The sequence below is a fragment of the Orcinus orca genome, chromosome 4, assembly GCF_937001465.1.
Source record: "Orcinus orca chromosome 4, mOrcOrc1.1, whole genome shotgun sequence".
NCBI classification, from domain to species: Eukaryota; Metazoa; Chordata; class Mammalia; order Artiodactyla; family Delphinidae; genus Orcinus; species Orcinus orca.
Window position 1 is genome coordinate 28,267,731 of NC_064562.1, and position 12,258 is coordinate 28,279,988.

The following is a 12,258-nucleotide window of genomic DNA, read 5'->3' on the forward strand; positions in this document are numbered from 1 at the left end:
GTGGTCTCCATGGCAGCCTGAGAGAAACATGAAGACAGTGATATGGTGTAGTTGTATTTACAATGTTATACAATTCAGAGAAAGAGAGTTCTTATACACTAAGAAAAAAACACATGTAGAATTGGATGGGCCATGGTGAAACGCTGTCCTAAAAACTAGTAGGTACAAATTACATTTGGTTTTTCATTGTAATTCACCAAGGGACAAAATACCGACTTTGTATTTCTGGCTATCCACAAAAATATGTTTTTCTTAAAACTGCTAATCAGAACATGTGAAAGAAAGCCACAGTTTACCATGTTAATGAAAACATAGCTCTTTGGGGCTAGTAGGCTCCATCAAATATTAATGGCTTTCTTTTGTTATGGACAAAGCTTGCACTGAAGCCTTTTCAACAGCAGTCCCATTTTCAACTTAACCTTTTCGTTTCCTTAGGAAACAGGACTCTACCGCTCTGAAAGCCATCAGACCCACTGTTATGATTCAGGACATTCACCTGATCCATCATATTTGTCTCTTGGAAGCATTTATACCTAGACTTATTTGGTTATGCTGTCCCAGTACAGAAGTTGTTTAGAAATCTAAACCAAATAAACAGACAAACCCTACTATTAAAAAAATTATAAATTACAAAACACACCTACTTTAATAGTCTTCTTTAAGGTCTAGTGAAAGAAGTAGGAAAGAGACATGAGTTTGTGACCTAATTCTTTTATCTGTTCCTCACTATCAAACACACTCAGTCATCCCTCTGCTGCCCACGTAGCTTAGTCCTAAACCCTAATAAGCCAACTTCACTCAACTAACCTACCCAAATAGTCTAAAATTCAGCAGTTTGAACTAACTCGAACTGGTTATATAAGTGCATCCCAAGCTCCAAAATAAAATAAAAACAAACCAAACGAGAACAGATGACTGAGAGATTTGCATTTGGTTTGCCATGTTGCTTCTACTCAAAGGCTGAAAAATTCCTTGCCTCGCGTGTTTAAATATGCATCAGCTCAGAAGAAGTTACACAATGTTTCCATCAGCAGAAGATGTGGCACTTAGAGAAAGCATCAGGAAAATAAAAACTACAGACAAAATAGGGTGTATTTGCATATTTCACTTGAAATTAGGCTATGTTGAAGCATATTGGAAACTCATATGCATTGGATGTCAGCTGAGTTACTTTTCTTTCCCCCCAAGGTGACATTGGTGCTTGTCTTACCAAATATGATGCAACTGACAAGTGTTTTCATGTAAGGAAGATATATGCCTCCCATCACCTTGTCAAGCTGAGTGAAGGCAAACTCCAGCACATCCTTTCACAAGTGATTAGGTGGTCGGAGTCATTAAAAGTCATAAAGTTAGACTGCAGCAGTGTGCCATGCATATATATGAACTCATCCAAAGCTCTCCTCCTTGAAATAGGTGATAGCTCTCAACTTTGCCTCTGACCGAGTCATAAATTCCTGGCTGAGCTCTCTTTCTCTTAGCATACCTTTGAAATTATACTGAACGGTAAATGCTGCTTTGGCCCGTCTCATTGTCTCCTGCTTTCCCAGCCAAACTTCTAACAACTGGAGATCCGAACATCTGATTTTGGTGCACAAACACAAAGTAAACAACCAGATTGTCATTACTTCTTCTTCCACACCCCTTTTTACATGTTCAAAATACTTCAAAAACTCTTGTCAATCAGCCTACTCTAAAATTTTCTAAAAGGGCAACAAGAAAAAGAGTGGTATTATTTAACAATTCCATGAGATGAAGAGATTAAGGCACAGATTGTTGAAGTGACAGTGCCAAGAGTCTGGACTCATCAGGAACTCAGAACAAAGTTTAAATTCTTATGTTATAGCATTTACAATCTTCCCACTTTCAGCCTTATCATTTCTCAGTCAGTAAATCTGATCTTCTATAAATCTGATTTTAGAGGTACCTGAGACAACATGAATTTAAAACTTTTTAAATGTATCATTTGACTCAGCAACTCCACTTCTAAGAATCTGTCCTAAAGAATTAGCTAAGTGTATGAGCAAAAAAATGTATGCACAAGATGTTCAATACATCATTATTTATAATGATTAACGCTACAAACACCCAAAATGTCCAAAAGTAGAGGATATACTTGAGATTCTTCAACTAAGTATTATAAATAAAAAATATATTTCTGAATATTTTTTAATGCTAAGGAAATGATCATGAACTATTGTTTATGAAGAAATCAAAATGCAATACTTAAGGATTTTAACTAGGTTAAATATACATACATGCATTGGAAAAAGGACTAGGAAAAATACAACAGAATGCTAACAAAATTTACTTCTATGCTTAGGAATTGCAGGCATTTCTAATTTTCTTTTTAAAAATCTGTATGGATTTTCTAAATTATCTACAATGAGCATTATTTACTTTCATAATTAGAAAAAGAAAATAGAACATTAAAGTTCCTGAGTGGATGCAGAAGAAAATCTGACATAGTAGCTGATGCATTTTTTAAGACATGGTACCTGAATGGATCTTGATGGGTCAGAATGCCTTTCCTAGGACAATTTCATACCCCTATAAATGCCTAGAATTTTGTTCATCCAGCATAGATTGGATGTAATCATGACTGAATAGGGGACTTCCCTGGTGGTGCAATGGTTAAGACTCCACACTCCCAAGGCAGGAGGCCTGGGTTTGATCCCTGGTCAGGGAACTAGATCCCACATGCATGCCACAACTAAGAGTTCACATACCACAACTAAGGGTTTGCATGCCATAACTAAGTAGCCGATGAGCTGCAACTAAAGAGCCCACCTGCTGCAACTAAGGAGCCCACCTGCCACAATTAAGGAGCCCACATGCTGCAACTAAGGAGCTCGTCAGCCACAACTAAGACCCAGTGCATCCAAATAAATAAATAAATAAACATTTTTTTAAAAAAGAGATTACTGAATAGAGTGGTGAGGAAGGAGACAGAATTTGGAAGACTTTAATTTCAAACTCCCCAACTTTAAAAAAACAATTTGGGCTTTGAGCTCTGCAGCGACTTCCCTTGGGCTAATTAACTAGACATAAATCAACTTATTTCAGCCTTCATAAAAGTCAGTAAAACAAAAGTTTTTAACCATGAGACATTTAAAAAGACAAAAAGCCAAGACTGGGAAGCATGTGCCCTTGTGTAATCTCTTATACTGCATTTTCCATTGTTCACAGCCAGTAACCAAGCATAAAACGGCCCATGCTATTGACTGTGTTAAGATGATAAAAACAGAAGTACCTTTGTGCCTACCAAATAGAACATACATTATAAGAATGTGATTCTTTTTACCAAACACATGAATTTAATCATTAGGCCCATAGTCATCATCATTATATGGAGCAGTTGTTTAAGTAATTCTTGCTCAGTACTCTCTAGTTGAAGTGTTTTAAATATTCCACATAACCAGTATGTGACTCAGAAACTTCTCGATGAGAGTAGGTTAGAAGAAAAGGAGGCTAAGAAAACAAAACAAAACAAAACTCTGAGTCCTTTGTGTCAGGTCAACAGCTCTTCTCCTCAGGGCCCCGCTCTGGGGCGCCACTGACCCAGGAGGACACCATTTTGATTTCCTGCCCACACGTGCTCTGCTCCTACCTCTCTTTTAGGACAAAGAACCAGAAGCCCTTCAGAAACTTTGCTGCTGGTTCTCATATAATCTCAACATTTAAACAACCTCTACAAAAACAATTTATTAAAAAAATAATTTGTTACCAACAGAAAGACTTTCCCTTACTTATCATTAATAAAATCTATATTAAAATCCAGCTTATAAGAAGGTCCTAGGAGTCTGCTTCCTCTTCTCTCTGTTCATTCACTTTGAACCACAGGGCAAATAAGTAATGAAATCAACAGAAGCAGAGCTTCAAGGATGGAAAAAAGGAAAAGAAATAAAGTTCTTAGATAATCAAAAAGATGACCAATCAGTCCCTAAAAAATTCAAGTTAGTAATACAGTTAATGATTCAACTTAATAATATAGTTAGTGGTTAATATAATTAATGAACATTTCCTTATTTTAATTTTTATACTATATTCCTCATTTGAAAATCGATACTCAAGGCAGAAAAAGTTGTAAAATAAATAAAAATATAATGAAAGAAAGAAAATGTTCTGAAATACTACCAAGAAATAGCTATTATTAGGAGTTGGTTGTTTTTTTGAGCCTTTTATATATCAACAGGACTTTAAATGCATAAATGTATTTCATTACATACGTGTGCCATAATTTATTTAATCATTCTCAATTGTTGGATATAGGGTATGCAATGTTTCACTGCTATTAACTCTGATATGAAAAATTCTGGGATATCAATCTTTCTGCATATTTGTGATTGTTTTTCTTTTTAGAGTAAATACAAAACAGTGAAATTATTGAGTTCAAAGAGTATGAGTTTTTCAAGGCTTTTAAAATATATTGTTGAATAGCCCTCCGTAAATTTTGTACCAATTTACACCCCCAAGAGCAATGTTTGTGAAAATGTCTTTCAAAATAGTCCCGCTAGTCTTCTTTGTCTTAAAACAATATGTTAGCTACCAAAAAAAGGTATCATAAAAGCTGAAACAGCATCCTATCTGTCTAGAAATTATTTATGCCTTCTCACACACTCAAAGAGAGTGCATATGTTTATAGGGGGACAATATTCATCTCAAATGGCTGCACAGACAAGGGCACACATATCCAAGTATTCCTATCTGAATGAAGCAGCACAAGGAAATGCAAGTTGGATTTATTGCATCACTAGCCTTCTGAGTTTTAAAACCCTATTGTTTGCACTCTTCTGAATGACTTAAGAGTCAACAAGGTAGCAGCATTAGCTAATTCTTTGTTTTTTACATGCACACATAGAATGCACTCAATCAACCTACAAAAGATGAGATTTAAAGGGGTAAAAGACAAGCTCACTAGTCAGGCGGATATCAGACAATAATGTCCCTCAGAGCACAGCTTCTGGGTGTCAAAAAGCACCAGAGAATTAGAGGGTGCCAAGATGGTAGGATTTTATTTCATAGGAGAGAAAATTTGGAGAGAGTGACCAACGAGAAAGCAATGAAAAGAAGGGAAGGGCAGGGAGTGAAGGTCACATTAGTGCAGCCAACCAGGAAGAAGAGGTGAGCTTTCCATGCATGAGGTTCCTAATTTGAAATATACCCCAAGTTATCCTCTTGTGCCCAGGACCCCCCCCAGGAAGGTGTTAGAGTAGAGCTGTTGTTGTCTCTACTCAGTCTCCCCAGAAGCATTTACATTATTTCTCTCACTAGGTGGTCATCACTACTCCTGGGTGACATCTCAGCCACTCTCTAAGTTACAAAACTAGGTGGATGCATCACAGATATGTAGCTGCAACGAACGAGGACCCTGAAGTACCTCTGAAGATCAAATACGTTTGAGGGGATTCCTAAGACATGATTGTCTTACCCACAGCATAGATACAGATTGTCCCTACTAAATCAAAGGCAGTCAGATGATAAACAAAACACTTGGATAGGTTTCAGGGCCCCTTGCCATCAACAGGAATGCTCCAATTTGGGATGCCCTGTTAACCGACCCACGTGATGTGAAAACTACACCAGAACTTTTCTAAAACTTCTGGGGGTGATTAAAACCTTTTGGCTGGATATTTCTGAGATACTACAAAGAATTATACACATGTCTTAGATTTATGAAGACCATCGCAGTCTAAAACAGAAAACAATAGAATAGTCTAATCCTGGGATTCAGACGATGAGTAATGAGAAGCAAAGCACCCCTTTGTGCCAGCCTCTGTCTGAATCTCTCTCTTTTTTCCTGCCCCCCTCAGTCTGCCTGATCCTCTAACTCAAGACTGATGTTCTCCTTCCAGATGGAAATCCATCCATGTTCTGGAGATACAAAGCCACCAGCAACACCATACATGTGAGGAAGCCATTACCCAAACTCTACCCAACCACCCAAATCTTATAAGAGACTCAAGTTGGACTTAAAGTTGAAGCAAATGTTTAAAGCACTTCTATGGATATAGGATTGGCTCTTAATTGCAGTCTTTCCATAGAGGGTAATTTTCTAACAGAAGTTTCCCAACCCCAAATTCAGTTACACAAGAAATATATTTTTGCAGGGGACTATCATTCAAATATATTTTATAGGGAATAGTCACTCTTTAGTCCAGCAATAGAATTCTTATTTTCAGTTTACAAATCCCATCACCCACCAAATGAATTGTCTATAAGACAGGATGCTTATTGAGACGCTTTTAAAGTGGCTTCCTGCATCAGAAGATTTCACAAAAGCAAATTTCCTTCCAGCCCTTCTTTGATTAAATGCTAAGGGAGTAATCTTAACAAAATAGAATTTATTCTAAACAATAGTGACTCTTGATTGAAATCAAATATTTAAGCCTCAAAAATAAACAGTAACTCACACTACAATTGTTGTCAGTCCTTGGCTTCATCATTCAAATGTTTCTGCCACCCTGAGAACTTCATTTCATTTTAAGAGTGTGTTGTATTGACTCTGATATTTGTACATAATCATTGTCATTTTGGCAAATTTTCTCCATCTTCTGGCCAGGATTCATTTAGAGGAAACCTGCTACTTCCATTCTAAAAGCCACCTTTCACCACATTAAAGGGAAATATATTCGTTTTCCTGCAGCTTTCATTCTAGAGTCCAAATTTTCTAGTAATAGATGTCTTTAAAGAAATCAGGTCATTTGCATTTTAAAAAGTGACTTATTTCCACATTCATAAAAAATGGTATTAACTTGCTATTCCATTAAATAAAACTAGAAAAAGTCACTGTTTACTGGGGTTCATATTGACAATAAAGTCGTCTTCAGCTAAACTTGTATTTAAGCTATCTTCACATATAGCAAATCACTGAGTTACAGCAAATAAGTAATACAGAACCTATTTTTATAAGCAAGAATTGATTTTCACTGAGTTCTTCAATTGTGCCTGAAAATAAAGTGTACTATTTAAAGAGAGCTTGTGAAATCTCAGGAATGTCAAATATTGGTAAACATTTCAGAACTACATGTGTAAATAGGCAATTAATTTGTTGAGTAAATGAAAAGCAGGTTCTGCTACAGTTATTTTTCCCTACAAACTAACTGTGGGGTGATCTCTCCTGAATTTGGAAAAGCACGAGCAGTTTTGTTCAGGGTGGGGTCTCACTCCTTAGTTCCTGCATCCTGTAAAATTTCCAACATCTGGCCTAGGGGCAGAGACTCTGAAAATGAACCTGGACTGTGCAGCTGCTGTAATAACGGAAAGAATGAGGGGCTTAAGCGGAACAATGTGCAACAGCTGTTGCAGGGTATGTCTTCCCTGCTGCCTTACTCACCTTCCCTTCTCAGACTAAGTCTACCCACATTAGGCCTGAGGTGACCTCAGAGGAAGCATTTAGGGCAAGAAACATCCCTTCAAGCCAAGGAATTTTGACAAAGTGGGTCCAAAACGGTCCTTAGAGTCATGAGCTTTTACTGTAACTAGTGACTTTGAAACTCCTTGTAAGAGAGAGGGAGGCATTGTCTCTACTGAGCCAGGTCATAATAACCATGGCGGTCTTCCTTTTATGAATCTCTATCTCCTCTGCTAATCTCACTGCAGCACTTCCTTTGCTCTGTCAGTCTATCAGGAAGAACATTTACTTCAGGTACATGAAGGCTCATGTACTGGGTACATCTTACAGAAAAACCCAAACGAATTTTTGGCCAACCCAGTATATACAAGGAGGCAGAGCTGTGGTCTCATGCAATAAACCAGCTCAACTAAATTATGATAATTGATGAACTGGCTTCCAATTCTAGGTCCACTGGTCATGTCCTCAGATCCCTCACCTGGGCTCTCCTATGCAACCGACCACAGAATGTTAAGGACTTGGGCTTGAGTCAAGAAATCAGTATCCAAGCTCCATCACTTACTGACAAGCCATTGTATTGTCCTTACTTTTTATTTTTTTGTATCCTGATGCTTTGACATCTCCAGCCTTGCTGACCACGGAGGGACTGCCCCTCCCAAGGTTATCCAATTCCTGGAGATAGTAAAAAAAAAAAAATGTATGTTTTTCAAATGTAAACCAACCACCCACAGCCCACACTCTTAACCACCTCCTTTATTGGACTCTCACACTCCAGGCTACTATCTGCCTGCCCTGCTCACCTCAGGGCTAGGTACCAAGGCAACTAGGGACAGCACACAGACCCCAGAGCCTACTGGAATTATTCAAATTAGCCAATCCTAAGCCTGCTTCATCTGTCTCTCCTGGTCCTTCCCATGGAAATCACAGTAAAGGCTCTAGCCCAGTTTCCCCCTCTCCCTCTGTCTCCTGACCGACTCCAGTGCCCCACGACCCCACCCCTGCCATGGCATGTCCCTTCCTCTTGGGACCTGTGAGTATAACAAACTTCCTTTTCAATGGCAGTCATGGTCTGATCTGATCTATTCCATCTATCTATGGCCTTACCATATCTTAATGATAATAAAACAGCTGTGTGACCTTGGAAAAGGGACCGAAAGTCTGCCTCCATTTCATCAGTAAAAGACAGAATAATAACTGTCTTTTTCATGGTGTTCTGGTAAGGATCAACTAAAATAATACACACCTGTACTTAGTATATGGTAAGTGCCCAGTTAATACCGACACTCCAAGTTAACAGATGAGGAAAGTAGGATTAGGAGATAACTCATTAAAGGCTATAGAGCGAGGGAGTTGTGGAATCTAAATGTCATCCAGATATATCTGACTCCAAACCCCTTTCTCTTTCCACATCACACTACCTTCCCCAGTTGAGCCCAGGCCCTCTCCTATTGCACTTTGAGCCTCTATCACAGTGGTAAACACATATTGCCTTGGATGACAGTCAGCTATGTACATCACTAGGACAGCATATGCTCAATAAATTGTTTGAGAGAAAGAAAAAGAAAAGGAACAAGGAAGAGAAGGAAGGGAGGAGGGAGGGAGAGAGGGAGGCGGGGAGGAAAGGAGGAAGCAAGGATCTTTTCTATCTCTGAAATATAAACTAGAATTCCTTCTCTCCTTTTTTTTCTTGCTGGGCCCCAAGTGTACCCCTCAAATAAAGGTAAAATTGTAATGTAACAGGGAAGAGCCAAATCTGACTACATGTTAGATCTGTTTCTTTTACTTTAATCTTTGCTTTCCGCTGCTTTTGTTCACTAAAAGGGTACTGTCTATACATAACGGCCTGCTTCAGGGAACCCTGCCCCTCTGCCTGAATGTTAAACCAAAGTGCCTTTGTTCAGGGAAGGATCCTGACCCTGTCCACCTATAGATGGCTGCAAGAATGAAGCAATTAACACATCCCCTCCCCAAGGCTGGCCATTCCAGGGGATATTTGCAAAACTTATGGTTTTTTTACTTTACTTCCTCATCTCCTCTCCCTCTCTGTTCTATAAAAAAAAAACTGGCATCCAAACCCCGAGAAGATGGTTCTTTTGAGACACTAGTCTGCCATCTTCTCAGTCTGCCAGCTTTCCTAATAACATCGTATTCCTTGCCTCAACACCTTGTCTCCCAGTGTATTGGCCTGTCGTGCGGCGAGCAGAGCAAGCTTGGACTTGTTAACAAAATGTTTTTATCCCCAGTTATAAAAATCCCCAACCATGAAAAACTCACTCAGATACAGAAATTTTCCTCTATGTGTCTCTCATTTTTATGAACCCAAAGCTTCTAATCAACAACGTCTGTCAAGTTTCCTCCTCTCCTAATCTCTAGTCTGCAAGATGGCCTTTTTTTTTTTTTGTGGTATGCGGGCCTCTCACTGTTATGGCCTCTCCCATGGCAGAGCACAGGCTCCAGACGCGCAGGCTCAGCGGCCATGGCTCACGGGCCTAGCCGCTCCACGGCATGTGGGATCCTCCCGGACCAGGGCACGAACCTGCGTCCCCTGCATCGGCAGGTGGACTCTCAACCACTGCGCCACCAGGGAAGCCCTGCAAGATGGCTTTTAAATGCCACACTCCGGAGCCACTTAGGTCAGTTCTGAGCTCCCCATGTCTCCAAAAGCTTGTATATATTCTTCTATTACCACTTCTCTTCCTTCTTTCCTTCTCCTCCCTTTCTCCTGACTCACATACCTGGGCTTCCCAACTTCAAGTGGCCCAGAGACATAAAGGAAACATTTTATAGCTTCACCATCTTTATAGAACAAACACTAAAGATATAAAGCTGTTTGACCACTCTTGATCCAAACTAATAAGTAGTATTCTTACTACTTATAAACTACCTATAGAGGGGGTTTTGTTTAACATTTGGGCATAAGTTGCAAACTTAAGTGCCTCCAGGGGGAGCAGAAATGTGTCCTGTACAATGAGTGAAACTGTCAGGTAGGATCAAGGGAGTCCGGAGAGCACGTGGTCTTCAGGCAGCTGGTCAACCTCAGTGGGCTGCTACGTGCTAAGAGAAGCCATCTGGTCAAGCACCCACATTTTCAAGGAAAGCGAAAAATCTGTATTTTCATGTGAAGAAGCTCCCTACATATAAAGGTTAACAACTAATTCAATTTTTTTAAACTGTGTATAGGCCAAATGAAAATGCTTTTGTGCTAGTTTTAGTATAAAGATCCCCATGTTAAGACTTTTTCCCTAAGCTATTTTAGAAGTATTTTCAAACATCTATGAAGAGAGCACAGTATTTATTCTGAGGAAGACCAACAGGAAAGAAAGTTCATTTTATTGGAATGGAATGGATGTTGAAAGCCAAAAAAGTTTGCAATCTAGGTGAAGTGAATTATATTACGTGGGGAAAAAAGAAATTATAAATGTTGTTTTTTCACTTTCTTAAACACGTTTCATCCATCCACTTCATGTCCTTATTGCCACCAGCCTTTTCTATGCTACCAGTATATCTCCCCTGGAATGGCGCCCTAACCCTCCAAGTGGGAGGCATCGTGCACAGTGCAGTCTGCTTTATGTTTCACTTTTCAATGCATAATTCAACCAAATACACCCTGAGCATAATATAACTAAACTCATGTACCCTACTATATTTTCATCTTTTATGCTGACACTGATTTATTTTAGAACTTTATGTTGAAGGTCCTAATTGTTCGTGACAAAAAATCAAAACTTAAAAATCTCTCCATTTTTTTCTCTCTAAATGCATACATACATAATACATACATACATACAATAATAGTAACCCCAGGAAATACACTGATCAAAATTAAATAAAAGTGCCAAGATCCAGTTTCAACCACCAAAATCAATTTAGAGCTTTAAGAGTCAGACTCAAAACATTGCAATTTCCATGATTCATGGTCAAATTCAAATCTTGTCAGGGGTCTTGGACCTAAACTATTGGACCTAGGATTTGATATCTCCTTTCAATTAGCAATAAAATAATTTCTAATTTTTATTCAGTGTATAACACATAAACTTCTGGCCTGCTAATGGAAAAACATGCTTTTGGTCATACTCTTCGTCAAATTATGGTTCCTCTGAATGGAACAATGTATCAAACTATAATCTCTAAATCTGCTACAGTATCAGGGACAAAGGTTTGACCTGGGTTAAATCCTGTTAGATCTAAATTTTGACATATTTTACATTCAGGTAAGAATCATTTTTTAATTTTAATTGATTTCTACTGCTCTGTCAAGTTTTCTGAAAAAATGAGAGTAAAAGGCAGCAAAATTTTAATATGATAAATTTCACAACTTCCATAAATTTATTAATCAAATTTTCTTTTCTGCAGCCTTTGTCTTTTTAATTTGTCTAGAAGACAAACTTGTCTTAACTTTAATTTTATATTATATGCATATCTCTGCTTGCTATTATGATTTCTTAATGTATAGAAACCAGAACTACATGAAATATTCCAGACATTCATTCACTTTATTTTTGAAAACTGAATAAAAATATTCAATTTCTCTCACTAGCCTTCTACATTTTATTGGTCATTATGGACATAGCACACACTTCCAAAGAACTAAGTTTTTCTGACTCCTTAACTTAAAGAATCAGCTGGAAAAATTCCAGGCTTAGGGAATGTAACATATTATAAATATGTTTTCAAATAAATACCAGTTGGAGCATGTTATATAGTCACATGATAAGATCTTTAGAGATGATGATAGTCATCATCAGATCTTTAGAGATGATTCTGACAATTACAGAATTAGGACCTCATAAAATTCTCTCCCCCATAAAATCAATGATAAAAATAGAAAACAGGGGCTTCCCTAGTGGTCCAGTGGTAAAGAATCTGCCTTACAATGCAGGGGATGCGGGTTCGATCCCCGGTCAGGG